The following is a 19,676-nucleotide window of genomic DNA, read 5'->3' on the forward strand; positions in this document are numbered from 1 at the left end:
ATTTATATATGTACACACATAGAAGATGTGAAATCACTTTGCTTTAGTTTCTTTCTGCTGAGATGCATGTCTCAAAGCTTTTCTTCAGTCATGATGAGAAAATGAGGAAAAGGCTCTTCATGGGTTCATGCACCACAGTTTTATTCATTTTCTCATTTCAATAATTGCTATAGAAGTGTTGCTTTCACATGTGTTGAATTCTAATGCGACTGGCTTAGGCTTCCCATATAAGTTACCATGGTAACTTATGGGCCTAGGTAAGATGAAAGAACCTGGCTTAGTGATACAAAAAACTTAAATTAAAAAGAAAAATCTTAAACCTCAATAAGGAACTAATCAGAGTTTGTGTTACAGTCCTGCAGTAAGTCTGTACTGTTATAGATGGGAGCAGATGACTCTTTACTGCAGTATTTTGTGGTACTAATGTGATCACAATAAAAAATACTGCTCTTGAAAAATATCCACATTTGAAATCTTCTTCAGGACTCCACTCACATAAAGGTAACACTAAACTTCACACAATAACTGCAGTCAATCAGATTTTTGAATTTACTGATATTTATTTGGTCTCGTAAAACATACAGTGTAGAAAATGGTAAAAATATCACTTCTAATAATACTGTCAGTTTAGTTCTTTATTTGATATCATTAACTGAAATATATTGAGATGGCAAATCAGAATTCTTATCATGAATGGAGGTTTGTTACGATAAATGATAAACGATACAATAAATCTCCGCCCCTACAGTAAAGGTGATTTAAATGTTTTATTCTTTAACTGGTAATTATTCTAATTAGTAACTCACTTTTGCTTAATTGTTAAAGTAAATATTTAAAAAATCTCAATTGTTTACATGTCACTGTTGGCACTTTAGCTTTTTGATGTTATTTTTAACAGTTTTTAAAATGTAACCACAGTTGGCCTAATTCATTCAAAATAGTCCCCCTTTTTAAAGAACACTGCTTCTTATGTAGTGTAAGGGTGTTTACATTAATGGGCTTGTACACAGCGGTCTAAGTGCCTGCCCTAGGAGAGGATTACAGAGAGATACACTACATGGCTATTCAGCAAAGTTCAACCAAGTTGTGCAAGGCTTTCAGGAAAATGTGGCTCTAAGACTCAGAAACATCCATTTTCAGAGTGTCTTCTGATATCCATGAATAATGGCAGCAGAGGCCCACCAGGGCTACTGTTACTTTGCGGTAGCCTCATGTATAATGGATGATGAAATGTGTTGCATTGCTTCAGCAACCTTTGCGCTCTTGTTCCGCAGCCTGGCAATCCTGGTGTTTGTAACACAGATGTCTGCTGCTGTGTGAGGCCAGTTGAATTTTTCCTGCTTTTCTGTGGCCCTCAGTGGACTGGGGAGAAGTTTTCCTTTGTTGCTTAAAGGGGCAGTATAATGGGTTTTCCTGGCACATAATGCACAATTAGGTAACTGTTACATTCAGTCGCTTAAAAAAGTGCTATGTATAAAATGACTTCTATGAAATCTGACTTCACAGTTTAATTCCTTGAAATTGTGGCGCTGTTTCTTTAAAACCTCCTGCTTTCTGAAACTGCCTTCAGGAAGTCATCACAACATGGCTCCTCTATTAACCCTTAAAAAGGATTTCTCAAACATGCCTGAAAGACTCAAAGCAACACTCCAGGTATTTTTGATGAGGGAATAACATTATAGCATGATGTAAAGCTCAAAAAGTATATTTTACTTATTTTACTGCAAAATAACAAATCAGGCAAAATAAACATGTTCCCAAATCAATTTCTTTCAATATGAAATGTATTAAATACAGTTTTTTTCACATACAATACACATATCTGAGGAGTAGTATCAGCCAATAGCAATCCAAAACAAAAAACATGCTGAATGGACATTAAATGTTTATTTTTTAAAATAAATGTAGTATAAAATGTACTGAATTACAAATGTATTTGCACCAGTACAGCACATCCAAATACACCAACAGCTTCACAAGCTTGTTCAAACATGGAAAAACTACTTGAACTTGTTCAGTGAGTGCAATTAGGAAAATAACAGAAGATGTAAAACAGATTTAAAAAAAACTGAAGCCAATAAAATGAACTGCAACAAACCTTTGAGATGGCTCAGGAAGTACAATCATGAACTGTAAATATAATGGAAAAGGACTGAACTTATATAGTTCTTTTCCAGTCATTTTGACCACTCAAATCACTTCACACCATTCACCCATTCGCACTCACAAATTTATACAGCAATCGGTAGGTAATTTGGGGTTAAGTGCCATGCCCAGAGGCATATAAGACATGTGGCAGTAGGAAGCAGGAATTGAACCTACAACCTTCCGATTACAAGACAAGAGCCACACAGAGCCACATATTGTAAAATAAATTACTCTTGACATCACTCAGAGCACAAAGCATAGAATTAGACTGAATAGATCTGCCCTAATGATTTGGCACATTGTCATCGATACTAGATCTAGATGGGGAATACAGCATAGCAAAAACACTCCTTACGGTACATTTATTTTCCAAAAAGTTACTCAAGTGAATGTAACTAGTTATACCTCCACCACATTTATCCCCCAAAGTGACTCTATAGCTGCAGTGATCACTAATAAAGTAACAACAATATCTCAGTAATGACTAGCTGTTGAAATGCGTTGGAAAGTGTCGGCTTATGGAATATTGTGTAATTCCGCAGAGTCTGTTTGTATCAAGCAGTGCAGAAAAACATTTCACTTTACTTGACTTTTTGGCTTTCTGGGACATCATTGTTAGTCGGCCCGGCACCAGAAAGCTGTCTGTCAAGCTGCCAGTTCATCCATTTCTTTGGCACAGAATTATGTGGCCCACATGCAGTCATGTTCTCCAGCTAATGAAGTCAACCGATTACATCTCCGGCGCCATGAAGGTGACAGCTCTGCTGTTTAGCTGCAGGGCTCAGAAACTGTTAGACACATTTCCATGAAGTTTTTGGCAAAGTGTGTGTTTATAATTGGTGATCCCCTGAGCAGTTAGTCAAGTTCCAGGAAAAGGTTTGACGTTTTAATGAAAACGTCTCACAAAGCAGATGAAATCTAACAATGTTTCAGTTTAAATACTTTTACAAACAAAGTACAACCTCTAATAATAATTACTATGTGAAAAAAGAAGACAACCAGACTTCTAGAAGAAGTCAAGTTCAAACAAAGTATTGGTGTGATACTTGCATAATAGTTTGAGAAGTTTTGGTAAGTTGTGTCAAACTGTGATCAAAGCATCTCATTTGTGTTTTTCACAAAGCCATTGTTGGCAGTTTAGCTGTTTTATAAAATGGAAATACTTTATTTGATCCATTTTCAAATCATTTTGAAATGTGTGGTACAGACAAATGAAGTTTAAACATTTTCATTAAAAAGTCCTTGAAGAAATCTAGATGATTATTTTAGAGTTACACTAGATTTTGATATTGTGGCTGCCAAAGAACTTTAAACATTTTAAATACAATTCAACTTTTTAAAAAGTCACCATTAATCTCAACAAGCCAGTTCCAAGCCAAGTTCAATATCTAACAGAAAGCTAATCTTTGCTGACCAGGCCTGCAGTCAAACATGGACCGGCCCAGTAGCTCCATGTTTGGCTTAACACAACAGATTTGGAGCAGGGATTTGAGCCAGCATACGGCTTGTGTTTTTAACCTGAAGATTGTTTAAGATGATCAATGTCCAATGATTACACAAACAAAGTGTTATTAGAAAGGAATAGGCCATAACCTGCATAGCTAAACAAGTAATATTTAGGATAAAAAATATATGTATGTATGAGTTACTTAGGTCTAAATGTGAGAAAATTTAAGACATTTTTAGGGAAATCAGAACTTGTCACTTTTTGATGTTCTTCTGGCATCAATAGTGTGTATTGTGTGTGTATTGAAATCAAGGAGTAGAATTCAGTGTTTAAATTGAGACGAAGTGTCAAGAAAAACTGAAACAGTTTCTGTTTCAGTTTCTACTTTTGATCAGTATTTGCTAGATTCTAACCTGGAGAACCTTGAAATCTTGGACTTTCTTATGGAGAGTTAATAACTGAAGAAGATTGTAGCCATAGGAAGCTTTAAAGTTTATTTCTGTTTTAAAAGTTATTAAGTTCAAGCAAAAACTTCAAAGTTTCTATAATAAATTTCAGATTAAACCTATATCATAATAATATATTTCCTGTTTGTGTTGTCTTCATGACCAATTTTTGGTCAAAGTGTGAATACTGATCATAGCTAGCGCTAGTTTGTGATACTTGTTATCAATTAAACAAGTAATTAGCAAATATCTGACATTAAAATTATTCGATCATCATTACTATATTTATTTTGTGGAAGTTAGATTAAGTCAGATTAGCTTGTTGCATAAATAAAAGTGGTGGTCAATAAAGAATGAAGAGGTGCTTTTTTCTCTTTTCTCTTTAACTGAACTAATTAGATCACAGTTTTTGAACTTTCCAACTTCTGTATCATCAGCTTGCACTGAGAAATTCAGATTCTATGGAGAGAACAAGTGCCATTTTCTTGTTGGTAGAACGAAAGCTAAGTAGTTTAATGAATAATTATCATAATTAAGTCATGTGTTGTCATGCTGAATTTGTGTATTTTTGTGTTACTTCAGTTCTAACTTTCTCTTGTTATGTACACCTTTTAAATGTACAACCCCTGGCAAAAAGTATGGAATCACCAGTCTTGGATGAGCAGTCATTCAGACATTTCATGCTGTAAAACAAACTCGGATCAAAAACATGATACAATATTAAGGTCATTCCAAAGTGCAACTTGTTGGCTTTCAGGAACACTCAAAGAAATGAAGAGAAAACATTGTGGAAGTCAATGAATGATACTTTTATTGACCAAACACAGGGAAATAAATATGGAATCACTCAATTCTGAGGAAAAAAGTATGGAATCACTCAAATTGGAGGTAGAAAAAAGGACACACCCAGTCTATTTCCTTTCCCTAAATGGACACCTGCCCCAGATTAGATGTGCCTGTTAGTGTGCAGTTCAAAACACCTGCAGTCATGACACCTTGGAGGGCTGCTGGACGAAGTGGAGTGGCGAGAACCATGACTCCAACAAGAGAAATGTCCCTTGAAACAAAAGAGAGGATTGTGAAACTTCTTGAAGAAGGTAACCCTTCACGCATGGTTGCTAAAGATGTGGGCTGTTCACAGTCAGCTGTATCCAAGATATGGTCCAAACACAAACAGCATGGAATGGTTGTTAAAGCCAAGCGTACTGGTAGACCAAGAAAGACATTAAAGCGTCAAGACAAACAACTAAAGGTCATTTGTCTTGAAAACCAAAAAAGTACAACTAAACAGATGAAGCATAAATGGGAGGAAGCTGGAGTCAATGTATGTGACCGAACCGTAAGAAATCGCCTAAAGGAGGTGGGATTTCAATACAGGAAAGCTAAATGAAAACCAGCATTGACACCTAACCATAAAAGAACAAGATTCCGATGGGCTAAGGAGAGGCAATCATGGACTGTGGATGACTGGATGAAAGTTGTCTTCAGTGATGAGTCAAGAATCTGCAATGGACAAGGTGATGATGCTGGAACTTTTGTTTGGTGCCGTTCCAGTGAGATTTATGAAGAGGCCTGCCTGAAGAAAACAACCAAATTTCCACAGTCCTTGATGATATGGGGCTGCATGTCAGGCAAAGGCACTGGGGAGATGACTGTGGTTAATTCTTCTATCAATGCACAAGTTTACATTGACATTTTGGACAGTTTTCTCATCCCTTCAATTGAACAGATGTTTGGAGATGATGAAATGATTTTCCAAGATGACAATGCATCGTGCCATAGGGCAAAAACAGTGAAGGCATTCCTTGAAGAAAGACACATTCAGTCGATGTCATGGCCTGCAAATAGTCCAGATCTCAACCCAATAGAAAACCTGTGGTGGAGATTGAAAAAAATGTTCCACAAGAAGGCTCCAACCTGCAAAGCTGATCTGGCAACTGCTATCAAAGAGAGTAGGCACCAAATACTGTTTGTCCCTCATCAAGTCCATGCCTCAGAGACTAAAAGCTGTTATAAAAGCCAAAGATGGTGCAACTAAATACTAGTGATGTATTTTGAATGGTCTTTTGTTTATGTGTTTTTCATGATTCCATACTTTTTTCCTCAGAATTGAGTGATTCCATATTTATTTCCCTGTGTTTGGTCAATAAAAGTATCATTCACTCACTTCCACAATGTTTTCTCTTCATTTCTTTGAGTGTTCCTGAAAGCCAACAAGTTGCACTTTGGAATGACCTTAATATTGTGTCATGTTTTTGATCCGAGTTTGTTTTACAGCATGAAATGTCTGAATGACTGCTCATCCAACACTGGTGATTCCATACTTTTTGCCAGGGGTTGTATATTCTCAACCTGCTGAAACAAGAAGGAGGCGTGCAAACACTCAATGTAGTAGAGGCAAATGTGTCAACGTGTGCTTGAATAACCAAAGCATGCAGAGGTTTCCAAAATAAATATATGCCTGTGGATGCCTCTAATTATTTTCTACTGAAAAAAAAACTATCTGTGAATGTTATGTTCTTGCAGTTGTTTTGGTTTTGGCACACAAGTATAAATTCCTATATTTTAATGACAACTCGTTCGTTGGAGTCAATTGGCTTGAATTTAGACTAGTCATCCATAAGTGCAAGGGCACATTCATGCAACCTTCAGCAAACTCGATTCAAGATCAGCAAAAACTCTAACACCTGCTAACATGTTAGCAGTAACTCCAATTTTAAACCAAATGACACGTCATTGGCGATGTTCAATAATGAGCACTGTTGTCTGAGCATACAACATCTATTTCTGGTGTGGAAAATATTTCATTACCCTCACAGTGGCCATTCTTTCCCTCAGCCACCTACTTGAAATGGAGCCTGAGACCTGGCAGTAATGGATGTCTTGTCTCTTGGGTGGATCTGCCAGCACTGAGACCCAGGGAGGGCCAAATTAATTGAAACCACTGGAGTGCAGGAGAGGGCAAAAGTAAAGGTGAGTTTTGGGGATACTCTTTCTTGTACTAAAAATTCAGGAAATAATAACCATACACACACGCACACACACTAATTTATATATAAATTAGTATTTATTTTGTTAAATATGTATATAAGCTGTCTTTTTTTATTAAAGAAAAACAGAACATGAATTTGTTTAAATAAGCATTGTATGGTCAGGTCTTGTAGTTCTGGTCTGATCTGCATCCTCAGAACCAAACATGAAGAAGCAGCATTCAGCTTCTATGTTCCATTAATCTAGAACAAAAATCCAGATTAATGGAAGTTTGTTCCATAAAATATCCTGAAACACAGTTGCTTTAAATCAAGGATAAAACTTCCTTTGATTTGCAGCTGGAGAATGCACACACACACACGCGTTTGTGTTGCTATCTTTGTGGGGACTTTCCATTGACTTCCATTCATTTCTACAGCCTAAACCTTACCTTTACCCTTTTCCTAACCCTAACCATCACATACCTAACCCTAACCCAAACTCAATTCATACCTTAGCCCTAAATCTGACCCCTGAACCAAAAACAGGGTTTCCCCTCATGGGGACCAGGCTCCGGTCCCCACAAGGAGCAATTGGTCCCCACAACGTAGTATATGTCAGGAAAATCGTCCCCACAAGGTATTACAAACAAACGCACACACACACACACACACGCACACACACACACACACACACACGCCCACACACACACACACACACACACACACACACATATATATATATATATATATATATATATATAAAGATTTCATGGACCTGATGAGCTATATATATATATATATATATATTTGTCAACACCATCAGACATTTTTTTTTTTTTTAATTAAACATTTTGAACAACTGTACAGGATCACGTGGCATGTACATAAAGACGACAAGTCTTATAAGCTTAAGGCACATAAAATTATAAGATAATGACAATAAAAATAAAATAATAATAAAAAAATAAAATAAAATAAAAAAGAGAGACAAAGGGGCACTAGTTTTCAAATAAATTCACATCATTATAGGCATCCAAGAGCTGTAGTCCATGAAGACCGTCAGACATGAAAAGAATGTAAAAATCAGGCATTATTGGGGGGCACCAGAACTTCTGAGGACCCCATGACCACTCCCTTTCTCTTCCTTTGCTAAGAGGGCTAGTTAGCTCTGGTTAGCTTATGTTATTGTTTAGTTTTTTCTTCAGTTTTATTCCTAAGTTGCTTGTCACAACCATGATGTGTCAACTCCATAACTGACAATTTTCAAAACTTTGATGAAATTTTGTGAAATAAAAGCTTAATTTTGGTATAATGTAAAGATTTCATGGACCTGACGAGCTACAATATGGCCTCCTTCAGAATAACATCATATAAATTGAGGTAGTTTGGCATTTCGTCAACTCAGTCAGATGTCAACTCCATCAGAGTTTTGTGACTCTTTCAGTGAAATTGTTGACAAATCTCATTTAAATGTGCAGTTAATTCATTTTAATGTATTTTACATAAATTGCATTATTTCACATGTATCAAGTTTTTCATTTTACTCACTAGTTTGTCACCACCTTCAGCTCTGTCAACTCCGTCATGCACTGTCAACTCCGTCAGATGGATTTTTTGTTGTTTTTTTGTTTTAAATATTATTTATTTTATTTCTTGAGAAGCATTTGTCTGTAAAATGAGTAAAAATATCACTAATGGGGTATTTTAAAAATCATTTTATATTTATTTTTGTCAGATGGTCATGACAAAGTTCTGGGTCAGGTCTATTAAAAATGTAATTTTAAAAAAAAAAATTGCAACTGGGAACCTGCACCTTAGCATCTTTACATTTCCTAAACATTATTTGTCATATTTGCATACATAAGGTTGAAAAATAACAACAAAAAATGGAAAAATTAAAACCCATTTTGTCCCTATTCTCAAGAATCACTGATATATATGATGCTGCCTTTATCATGTTCCCTGCAAGTGAATAGTAACATGACTATGAAGGTAAAATAGCCGAGTGTTTTGCACCCCACTTGTTTATTCCTGACAGGATGGACAGATGGCTCATCTTGTTTAGTTAAAAATTCAATCTCTTTAATCATTGCAAATAAATAAATAAGAAATTAGTGCTGTGTCAGTTTTATTCTACATCTCACTGTCATGGCCCTGTCATGAGAATTTAAATGTCATAAACTGAAAAAAATAGCCCAACGTTGAGGACTATAAATTGGTGTCTGGATTGACTGAGGCTAGGAGGTTTTCTTAAAGATTGAATAAAAAAATTGCAGAACCCAGGGAGGCTGACCGTAACTCTCGGGTACGTTAATTTATCTGTTTTCTGAAAACAAGAAATAAAGTCAAGCTGTGTCAGACTGCATTATACTTGTTGGGCTACCAAATGCTTAAATCGTTAAAAAAGAAACTCAAGTTTCATTTGTAATCAGTTTATAATCAATTCCTACCAACTTCAGAAGAACATTTTTTTTTTTGCAATTTCACAGCTGGCTTGTTACTTTTCCCTTGTTTTCAGGCAGACAAATACAAGGACGTCATGTTGGAGGATTTGTGAGGTGTGTGTTGTGCTTACTGGTTGAGAGCAGTGATAAGTAGGAGAATTGCTATCTATTGATGTTGACCATCTCTTGGACTCTTAAACCGATCATCCTTTGTTGTTAAGAAGCTCTGAAGACCTCCTCATCCTTACAAATTGAATTTGGGGTTCAAGCGTTTGCTGCAGGTTGTTCTCCTTTAACAAATGGATAGGACCGTTTGTTAAATGGTAATTAGGTAACTTTATGTTATTAAAGGTTGTTATGTGCTTCGGGCACATTATGATTTTTGTCTACTTCTTTTTTTTGTTTTCTTATAGACCTTGATTAAATGACATTTTGTAAATATATTTTGGAGTTTGGATAATTTCTTTTTGGATATTTAATTACGTTAATTTGTGGTGCTGTTGGTCCGCCTATAAATAGGCTGGCTTTCGGCATGTAGGGAGCCTCCCCTCCATTCCCGCCTGGGCTCCGCCTCTCCGCTTGCTTCCGCTCGCTCCACCACCACCAGCTGCTGTGGGCCGCAGCTGAGGGTTCCAGCCAGCCATGCGGTATCTTTGTTAACCTTTGTTTGTTTGTTTGTTTTTTCGTTGTGATTTTGGCCTGGTGGGACCGGTTGTCCTGTTTTCGATCTTTCTTTTGCATTAGGTTATTTTTGTTTTAGTCCGGTACGAGTAGGGGCTTCGACGGCCCTGTATAGGGTTGGCCCCCTGCTGTACCGTTTTGTTATGTTTGATCGGCTCACCAGGTCCAACTTTCTGTTACTACTTTCGGGGTTTTGTTTTCTTTATTTTTCTTTGGGACACGGGATTTGAGGGTTTGAATGCCATTTTCTTCACAGAAAATCAGAAGAACCTGAATTAAGAGAAACAAAGTGAAGAGAATTTATGAATAAAATATTTTGTTGAACCCTCATCTTTTGTCTCGTGTCCTCAAGTATGTTGTGCCCTTGGTGGACGTAACATATTTATGGGGGCTCGTTTAAACAAAATTTACCTTTACAAACTTGTCGTGTCCTAAGGTTGTTTCATGTTTTGGCGATTATGTTGGGTTTAGTGGGCATTTTTGCGCAGCTGGCACGCGTTGCGCTGGTTAATTAGGACATTCGGGTCTGGTGTTCTTGTAGCTTTGTTTGTATATGAGTGTTCCTGATTAAGTGCGGCTTGATTCTAAGGGTAGATATGAAATTTGACCTGGATGAGTTTGTTCAAAAGCCCACATTGGATACTTTAGGTAAATGTACAAAAGATCAGTTGCTGTTAATAGCCGAGCATTTCAAGGTTACAGTAGATAAACGTGTTAAAAGAGGAACAGTTGAAGCTGAGTTGTTAGAAGCACTGGTTCAGATAGGAATTTTCCTGCTACAGTTTTACCAAAAAGTCCTGTTGGATCGCTATCGAAAGCTTCGTTGCCAGATGACCCGGTTCGTTTGAAGGAACTTGAAGTTGAATTAGGACGGCTTGCTTTGAGAGAGAAGGAGCTGCATCTTGAACAACGAAGACTGGAGATACAAGCCGAACTGCGTTTGAAAGAACTTGAGCTTGGTGCTGGGTCTTCGCAACCCAAATCAAATGATTTTGATGTTAGTAAAAAATGTTCGTTTGGTTCCTCCATTTAATGAGCGGGATGTTGATAAATATTTTACATTGTTTGAAAGAGTGGCACTCACACTTAAATGGCCTAAAAATGTGTGGACTTTGTTGTTGCAGTGTGCATTAAGTGGTAAAGCGCAAGAGGCGTATGCGTCTCTTCCTGTGGCTGACAGCCTTGATTTTGAGAAAGTTAAAAGTGCTATTTTGAGGGCGTATGAACTAGTACCTGAAGCTTATCGTCAAAAATTTCGTAAATTAAAAAAACACTACAATCAAACGTATGTGGATTTTGTTAGGCATAAAGAAATTCTCTTTGATCGTTGGTGCTCTGCTAAAAATGTTGCTGACTTTGCACAACTTAAGCAGCTCATTTTAATGGAAGACTTTAAAAACAGCTTGCCAGAAAAAGTTACCACCTACTTGAATGAAAATAAAGTGTCGGATGTGTCAAAAGCTGCAGTTCTCGTTGATGAGTACATGCTGACGCACAAAGGTAATTTTGAGCGCTCACATGTCTTTAATAAATTTGACAAATCTGAAAGTAACGGGAAGGAGTGTACTAAAACTGTTTCACTTGTCGAATCAGATATACCTGCTGCGCCCAGTGGCGTTGAATGCAAATCAGATAACAGGTTGGATTTAAAAACTAATGTAACGTGTTTTTATTGTAAAAAGAGAGGACACATTGTGGCTAGTTGCCCGGTTTTACTGAAAAAGAACACTAAGCCGGTCGCTCTAATTAAAACTGTAAATCACGTTACTCAGTCACTTTCAACAACAACGCCTTGCGAGCATGCTGATTTTAAACCTTTCGTGATGGATGGGTTTGTTTCTGTGTCTCTAACTGGTGAAAAGATCCCTGTAAAAATATTGCGCGATACCGCTGCCTCTCAATCTTTTATTTTGGAGGGGATCTTGCCATTAAATAGTGACACTGCGATTGGTTCTGTTGTGCCAGTTCGTGGTTTTGGCATGCAAGACATCTGTGTTCCACTGCACAAAGTCGTGATCCAGTCTGAGCTGTGGTCTGGTGACGCTGTGGTTGGGGTGCGTCCTAGTTTCCCAATAGCAGGCGTCTCCATGATCATGGGCAACGACTTGGCTGGGGGTCGAGTGTTGGTTACTCCGGACGTTACACCCGTTGCGGTGCTGCGCGACTGTCCAGATGAGCTTGCTCGTACATACCCAGATGTGTTCACGTCGTGCGCAGTTACGCGTGCAGCACTTAAACGTCAACAAGAGGAAAATAAAGATGAGTTTGACTTGAGTGAAAGTTTTTTGTTCAATGCTGAATCCGACCATGTTCCATTAAATAAAACTGTGGAGGACATGTCTGATACAAATACACTGTCATTATCTAGACAGCGGTTGATCGAGCTCCAGAAAACTGACAAAAGTTTAGTGCTATTGTTTAACGATGCATTAACTGACTCCATTTCTACTAGCTATTTTTTAGATGATGGGCTTCTGATGCGTAAATGGACGCCGTTAACTGCATCTCCTGTTGAAGAGTGGAGTGTGGTGAAGCAGATTGTTGTTCCGTCTCCATATCGTTCAGAAATTTTGCGGTTAGCACATGATAATCCCTTAGCAGGTCACCTCGGCATAAGGAAAACCTATGATCGCATTTTGAGTCATTTCTTTTGGCCAGGTTTAAAGTGTGATGTCGTGCGCTACTGTAATTCGTGTCATTTCTGTCAAGTATCTGGAAAGCCAAATCAGACGATTCCTCCTGCTCCTTTGTATCCCATTCCAGCTATCGCTGAACCATTTGAAAGAGTATTAGTTGACTGTGTGGGTCCGTTACCTCGAACCAAAGCAGGAAATAAGTTCCTGGTAACAGTGATGTGCACTTCTACTCGTTTTCCGGAGGTTTTTCCGGTGCGTAAAATATCTACGCCTGTAGTGGTAAAAGCATTAACGAAGTTTTTTTCAGTGTTTGGTTTACCTCGGGTTGTGCAGACCGACCAGGGGTCTAACTTTATGTCTAAAGTATTTGCGCAAGTTTTACATCAACTTGACATAAAGCACTGTCACTCCAGCGCGTATCACCCGGAAAGTCAGGGCGCACTCGAGCGTTTCCATCAAACCTTGAAAACAATGCTTCGCACCTACTGTTTGGAGTTTGACAAAGACTGGGATGAAGGGGTACATTTACAACTGTTTGCTATTCGGGAGGTGGTTCAAGAGTCTCTCGGGTTTAGCCCATCGGACTTGGTTTTTGCTCACACTGTTCGCGGTCCTTTAAAGCTATTGAAAGAGAAGTGGTTGTGCGAAAAATCTGACCAAAATTTATTGGACTACGTCAGTAATTTTCGACTGAAGCTGAGCCGTGCGTGCGAGATAGCTAAAGGACATCTTAAAGCTGCACAGGCTAAAATGAAGTCTTTGTTTGACAGAAATGCAACTTTGAGAGTTTTTCAGCCTGGGGAAAAAGTGTTGGCTTTACTTCCGGTTCCTGGTTACAGCTTACAAGCACGCTACAGTGGACCTTATACGATCACCAGAAAGGTTGGAGATCGCGATTATCTGATCTCTACTCCTGATCAGAGGCGGACTTCACGCTTATGTCATGTTAACATGTTGAAGCCGTATATCGAGCGTGCGCCCACTTTGAATAAATCTGTCAGTTGTGTTTCCAGTGAACGAGATGACGCATGCGTCGGGGCAGGTGCGGACGCACGGGAGGAGCTGTCCAGTGCTGAACCTGAAGGTGACGTTTTCTCCCCGGCTGTTACTGAAGGGAGGGTTCCAAATTCAGAGGGGTTGGAAAACTTGCCTCTCTTGTTGTCTCACCTTGATGTTTCCAAGCAGGCTGATGTAATTTGTTTGATCCAGTCTTATAGGTCACTGTTTGCAGATATTCCCACTCAGACTCGTGTGCTCAGCCATGATATTGATGTTGGTGATTCCAAGCCTATTAAACAACATCCTTACAGAGTGAATCCAGACAAGCGGCGCCGTTTGAAGACGCAGGTGGAGTACATGGTGAAACATGGACTTGCTGTTGCCAGCAGTAGTGCGTGGAGTTCGCCATGCCTCCTGACTATTAAAGCCAATGGAGAGGACCGTTTCTGTACGGACTTCAGGAAGGTGAATGGGGTGACTAGGCCGGATTGTTATCCACTCCCTCGTATGGAGGATTGTGTGGACCGTGTGGGGGCTGCCCAGTTTGTGACAAAGCTGGATTTGCTGAAGGGATACTGGCAGGTACCCTTAACGGCACGAGCCCAGGAAATTTCCGCTTTTGTCACACCCGATGATTTCCTTCAATACACCGTGATGGCTTTTGGGATGCGCAACGCCCCAGCAACGTTTCAACGGCTAATGAATGTTGTTTTGTCAGGTTTATCATTCTGTGAGGCTTATTTGGATGACTTGGTGATTTGTTCTTTTACATGGACTGAGCACGTTGATCACTTAAGGACTGTGTTTGCGCGTCTGAGTGAGGCTAATTTGACAGTTAATCTCTCTAAATGCCAATTCAGCCAAGCGACAGTGACCTATCTTGGAAAAAGGGTGGGGGGAGGTCAAGTGCGCCCCGTTGAGGCTAAAGTAGAGGCCATTTTGTCTGTTCCAGTACCCACCACTCGTACTGAGCTACGCCGCTATCTAGCGATGGTTGGTTACTACAGGGGGTTTTGTAAAAACTTTTCCTCTGTGGCTGCTCCTTTAACAAACCTACTTAGCCCTAAAGTAGCTTTTATATGGTCTGATCAGTGTCAATCTGCTTTTGAGCAAACTAAACATTTGCTAGTTAGTGCTCCCGTGTTGTCTGCCCCTCGTTTTGATGTACCATTTAAGTTGGCTGTTGACGCATGTGACTCTGGCGTCGGAGCTGTCCTTCTTCAGGATGGTACTGATGGGGTAGAACATCCGGTTTCTTATTTTTCAAAGAAACTTGACAAGTATCAGAGATGGTATTCCACCATTGAAAAGGAGGCATTAGCGTTGGTTCTGGCATTAGAACATTTTGAGGTGTATGTTGGAGGTTCTAGCGGATTTGTGGTTGTTTTTACGGACCATAATCCGTTAGTTTTTCTGGATCGCATGCATAATAAAAATCGCCGTTTGATGAATTGGTCTCTGCGACTCCAATCATTTAACATCTCTATCCAGCATATTCGTGGTAAAGACAACGTAGTGACCGATGCACTCTCCCAGCTTTAGTCCTGTTTGTTTTTTGTTTTTTCTGAATGGGTTGAGTTTTTTTTTTTACTTCAATCCCCATTCAGAGTCTTTGGGTGGGGGTGTTATGTGCTTCGGGCACATTATGATTTTTGTCTACTTCTTTTTTTTGTTTTCTTATAGACCTTGATTAAATGACATTTTGTAAATATATTTTGGAGTTTGGATAATTTCTTTTTGGATATTTAATTACGTTAATTTGTGGTGCTGTTGGTCCGCCTATAAATAGGCTGGCTTTCGGCATGTAGGGAGCCTCCCCTCCATTCCCGCCTGGGCTCCGCCTCTCTGCTTGCTTCCGCTCGCTCTACCACCACCAGCTGCTGTGGGCCGCAGCTGAGGGTTCCAGCCAGCCATGCGGTATCTTTGTTAACCTTTGTTTGTTTGTTTGTTTTTTCGTTGTGATTTTGGCCTGGTGGGACCGGTTGTCCTGTTTTCGATCTTTCTTTTGCATTAGGTTATTTTTGTTTTAGTCCGGTACGAGTAGGGGCTTCGACGGCCCTGTATAGGGTTGGCCCCCTGCTGTACCGTTTTGTTATGTTTGATCGGCTCACCAGGTCCAACTTTCTGTTACTACTTTCGGGGTTTTGTTTTCTTTATTTTTCTTTGGGACACGGGATTTGAGGGTTTGAATGCCATTTTCTTCACAGAAAATCAGAAGAACCTGAATTAAGAGAAACAAAGTGAAGAGAATTTATGAATAAAATATTTTGTTGAACCCTCATCTTTTGTCTCGTGTCCTCAAGTATGTTGTGCCCTTGGTGGACGTAACAAAGGTAAAGTTTGAACAGTAATGATTTCTTGGTTAATGTCAAGTTGTCATAACAAAGACATTTTGAATAATGTCAACTTTGTATTAAAAGTGTCATAATTTACCGAATGACGCTTTATGACAACAGTCATAAATATTCATGAAGGCTTATTCATGTTCATGACAGGTGTTATGTCATGTTAATGACAGTGTCACGACAGTCTTATTCAACCCCCTTCAAATAAAGTGTTACCAAGACTACTAAAACATACCCATATAAAAAGACCTGCACTTTCAATTTCCATACAGCCCGGCTCACACTTCCGTCTTTAGGTGTTTTCACAAAATGATTTATAAGTTGAGCCACAGAGTCTTGACCATGTCTGCATTGCTCTGTTAGTCAGGTGACAGGATAACAAGAGCTGTTAGACAGGCGAATATTACACCAGCCTAGTTTATGAACTTTACCTAGTGCTAACATTAGCTAGCACAATATGCTACCAGGGATCGCGGCAGACAAAATATGTGACTGTCGTCATAAGTTGTGTAAGATTTCTTCTTTGAAACAGGGTGGACACTTGAGAAGCTGCTAAACGGTGTAATTTTGTGAAGATTACTTACCTTCCACATTCTGTGTCCCGTCACCGAAGCCCTGCAGTTCGAGACAGAGTTCTGAGATCTCCTAGTCATCTGCTTTAGTCAGCGCTAACTAATCGGAATACGTCTGACATCGCTCGTCCTTAAGCCCTGCCCAGAATGTTCATGTAAGCTTCCCCAAAGCAAATAAAGTTGTATAAGCAAGAAAAACGAATGGGGTTTATGCAACGAGAGGTGGTGATGTATTTCCGTTTGAATTTATTCCACATAGGTTGGTTCCGGGTCCTGCTTGCTCCTATTGTTCTTGGCCGAAGCTGCAAGATCTGTACCATGAAAAAGACCCAAAACTTAAAATATCTGTGAGCTGCTGGTACAACGACTGAGTTTTGTGGTGTGCCGTTGTTTCCAGTAATTAGTCGGTACCATCCAGTGCTTAGTTTTTTTCATTTTCCAGCTGATATCAAGGCGACAGCGGACTGTAGCCAAAACTTAGCCACTACAGCTAACACGCGGTTTGTAGCTGCCTGCTATTTCAAAGCTTGAGGATATTGAAGATCCAGCTTCAGAAATGGGAAGATGGGGGATATAAAGGGAGTTGTACGTGGTTCGTTTAGTGGAATAATTTGTTGGAGGAAAATAATGCCGGAGGAAATCCACTGCAACGGGAACAGGCTGAGAACAGAGGCAGCGATTCGGCACAAGGTAAGTCAATACGTGTGTGTTGATGTGCGTTTATGTTATATGGAGCATGAAATTATTTTTAGGCAACTCCTTAGTTTTTGTTTATGTGACAATTATATAAAATACATTTAACATGCAGTTGGAGCGATACCGAGCACGGTAATTTAAAAACAGCCGAGAGCAGCAATGCTCCAAACCACACAAGAAGTCAGTCAGATTAAGGTCCAAAACCTTCGCTTTACAGCCGTTTAAGTGGCACCGACCCACATAAAAAACCCACAGAACAAATGGTGCAAATCACGTATTTCCCGAATCCCGAATATATGATTATCTACCTTTGCTGTTTCATAATTATTATCCACGTTAGAGTGAATTTTTCCACTTGACTGCTATAATCTGTTCTTGTGTTACACAACGTAATTTCTCTTTTTTTCCTCTCTGAGATTCTGCTTAGAAAATGAGGTTATGAAGTTACATCCTCCCGCTGCTTTTTGTTTTTAAAATGGTTAACTGTTACTGTGGGCAAATCCAGCAAGGACCAAGTGAAAAACTCCATCTCTAACACAGAGTGACCTGTGCACCGGAAGCAGGCTATGTGGAAAAAAAATGCGGAAGTGCTAAAACGGAAGTCCGTGGCATATACCCTATTCAACCAAAAACTCAGAAAAAGTTTCAACCAAAAAACAGAGACTCAACCAAAAAAAAGTAAAAAAAAAAAAAAAAACTTACTGATTTTTGCTTTGACATGATTTTTTTTTTTTTTTTTTGATTGACTACTACTTTTTTTAACATGATTTTTTTTTTTTGATTGAATAATTGTGAAACAAATCTAACTCCATATTAATGCAGCGGGAGCAAACATCTCCGAAAACGTCGGACCAATATTACAATTAGGTGATGCACTGATGAACCGAGCAGAAATGTGAGATTTATACAAATACATTCTCGTAAGGGAGGATCAGGGGAGCAGGAGGACCAGGACCGATGCTGATCTGACAGAACACCAGAAGAGCGGAGAGTTCAGAGCTGCAGCCTAAGGAATAGCAGCTCGCTCTTATTTCTAATAAACCCTGTTGGCGGTACTACATCTGCGGTGTGTTGGCGTCATTACAGTATTTACTTACAGTACAGCACTTTAAAAGGTAATTACAGGATTGAAAAGGTAAATGTCCAGTAAAATATTGGTATCTACAGACGCCAGCTTTTTTTTAAACCATTTTTCTGAAAGAACGATAAAAAAAAATTAAAAAAAACCTGGTGTCTGTAGCTACCAGTATTTGTTTTATCGTTCTTTCAGAAAAACGGTAGTTTACCGTTCTTTTGAAAGAATGGTAAACGTATGGCAGCTACCGATGCCAGTATTTTACCGTTCTTTTACAGTATCCATACTGTACTTGCATTGACGGTAATCTACTGTTAGGATTAATAATAATAATAATAATTAACTTATTTTTCAACTGAACTCATATTTTTTTTAAAAAAGCACAGTTTAAATTCTTTGAAATCTTAATACTAATTGTAAAAGCACAAAAAGGAGATTCAATGCTCCTTTTTAGCTTTAGGTCCATCCTAGAAATAGATAAAGAAACAAAAAAACATCATATATGGAGTCAAAACTGGACCGGAATGTTCTGTACTCATTTTAGCTTCTTTAAAACTGACATTGTGATTTGTGAAACCTGCAGTCTGATTGTTAAAACCAGATTTCCCTTTTCTTTTCTTGTCTTATTCTTTCTGACCTGAAATAAATCATCTCATCCTGTGAGCTGGTTGCACTCTTACCCTCCTCCTACTAACTAGTGGGTAGAGACCTTATTCCTGTAGTACCTATGGAATCCCTCACTGCAAGGCTTCAGAAGCAAACCTTTGTTCACTCTCTGGTGATTGTAGGTGTTTTAGATCAACCAGGCAGCTGTGAAGTTAATTCATTTGATGACAATACTCAAAGTCTTGCCAAGAAAAACCTAAAATTAGTCATTTGTCGTATGACCTACTAGAGGAAGGATGATAAAGTCCCTCTCCATTGTCTGAAATACCACAGCTGTCTCACACATTACTCAGGTGACTGACAGCTGCAATTGCCCAGCCAAGCAGGAAGCCAGGCGGGTGTTGACAGAAGCCAGAGTAGCTGTGATGATACTGCAGGGTGTGAAGATGTTGGTGTTACAGCATCAACGCTTTATGAGTGACTCCAGGTTTTTTTCCTGCAGTAAAATCTTATGGTGTGTTTTTCTTCATGTAGCCTCTACATTTAATTTAAAAATACATTTTTAACAGAAGGCAGCCTCAGTCCATCTGTTTCACAAGAAAAAAAATG

The sequence above is a fragment of the Poecilia mexicana genome, unplaced genomic scaffold, assembly GCF_051168715.1.
Source record: "Poecilia mexicana isolate PSO_F unplaced genomic scaffold, ASM5116871v1 scaffold_5, whole genome shotgun sequence".
NCBI lineage: Eukaryota > Metazoa > Chordata > Actinopteri > Cyprinodontiformes > Poeciliidae > Poecilia > Poecilia mexicana.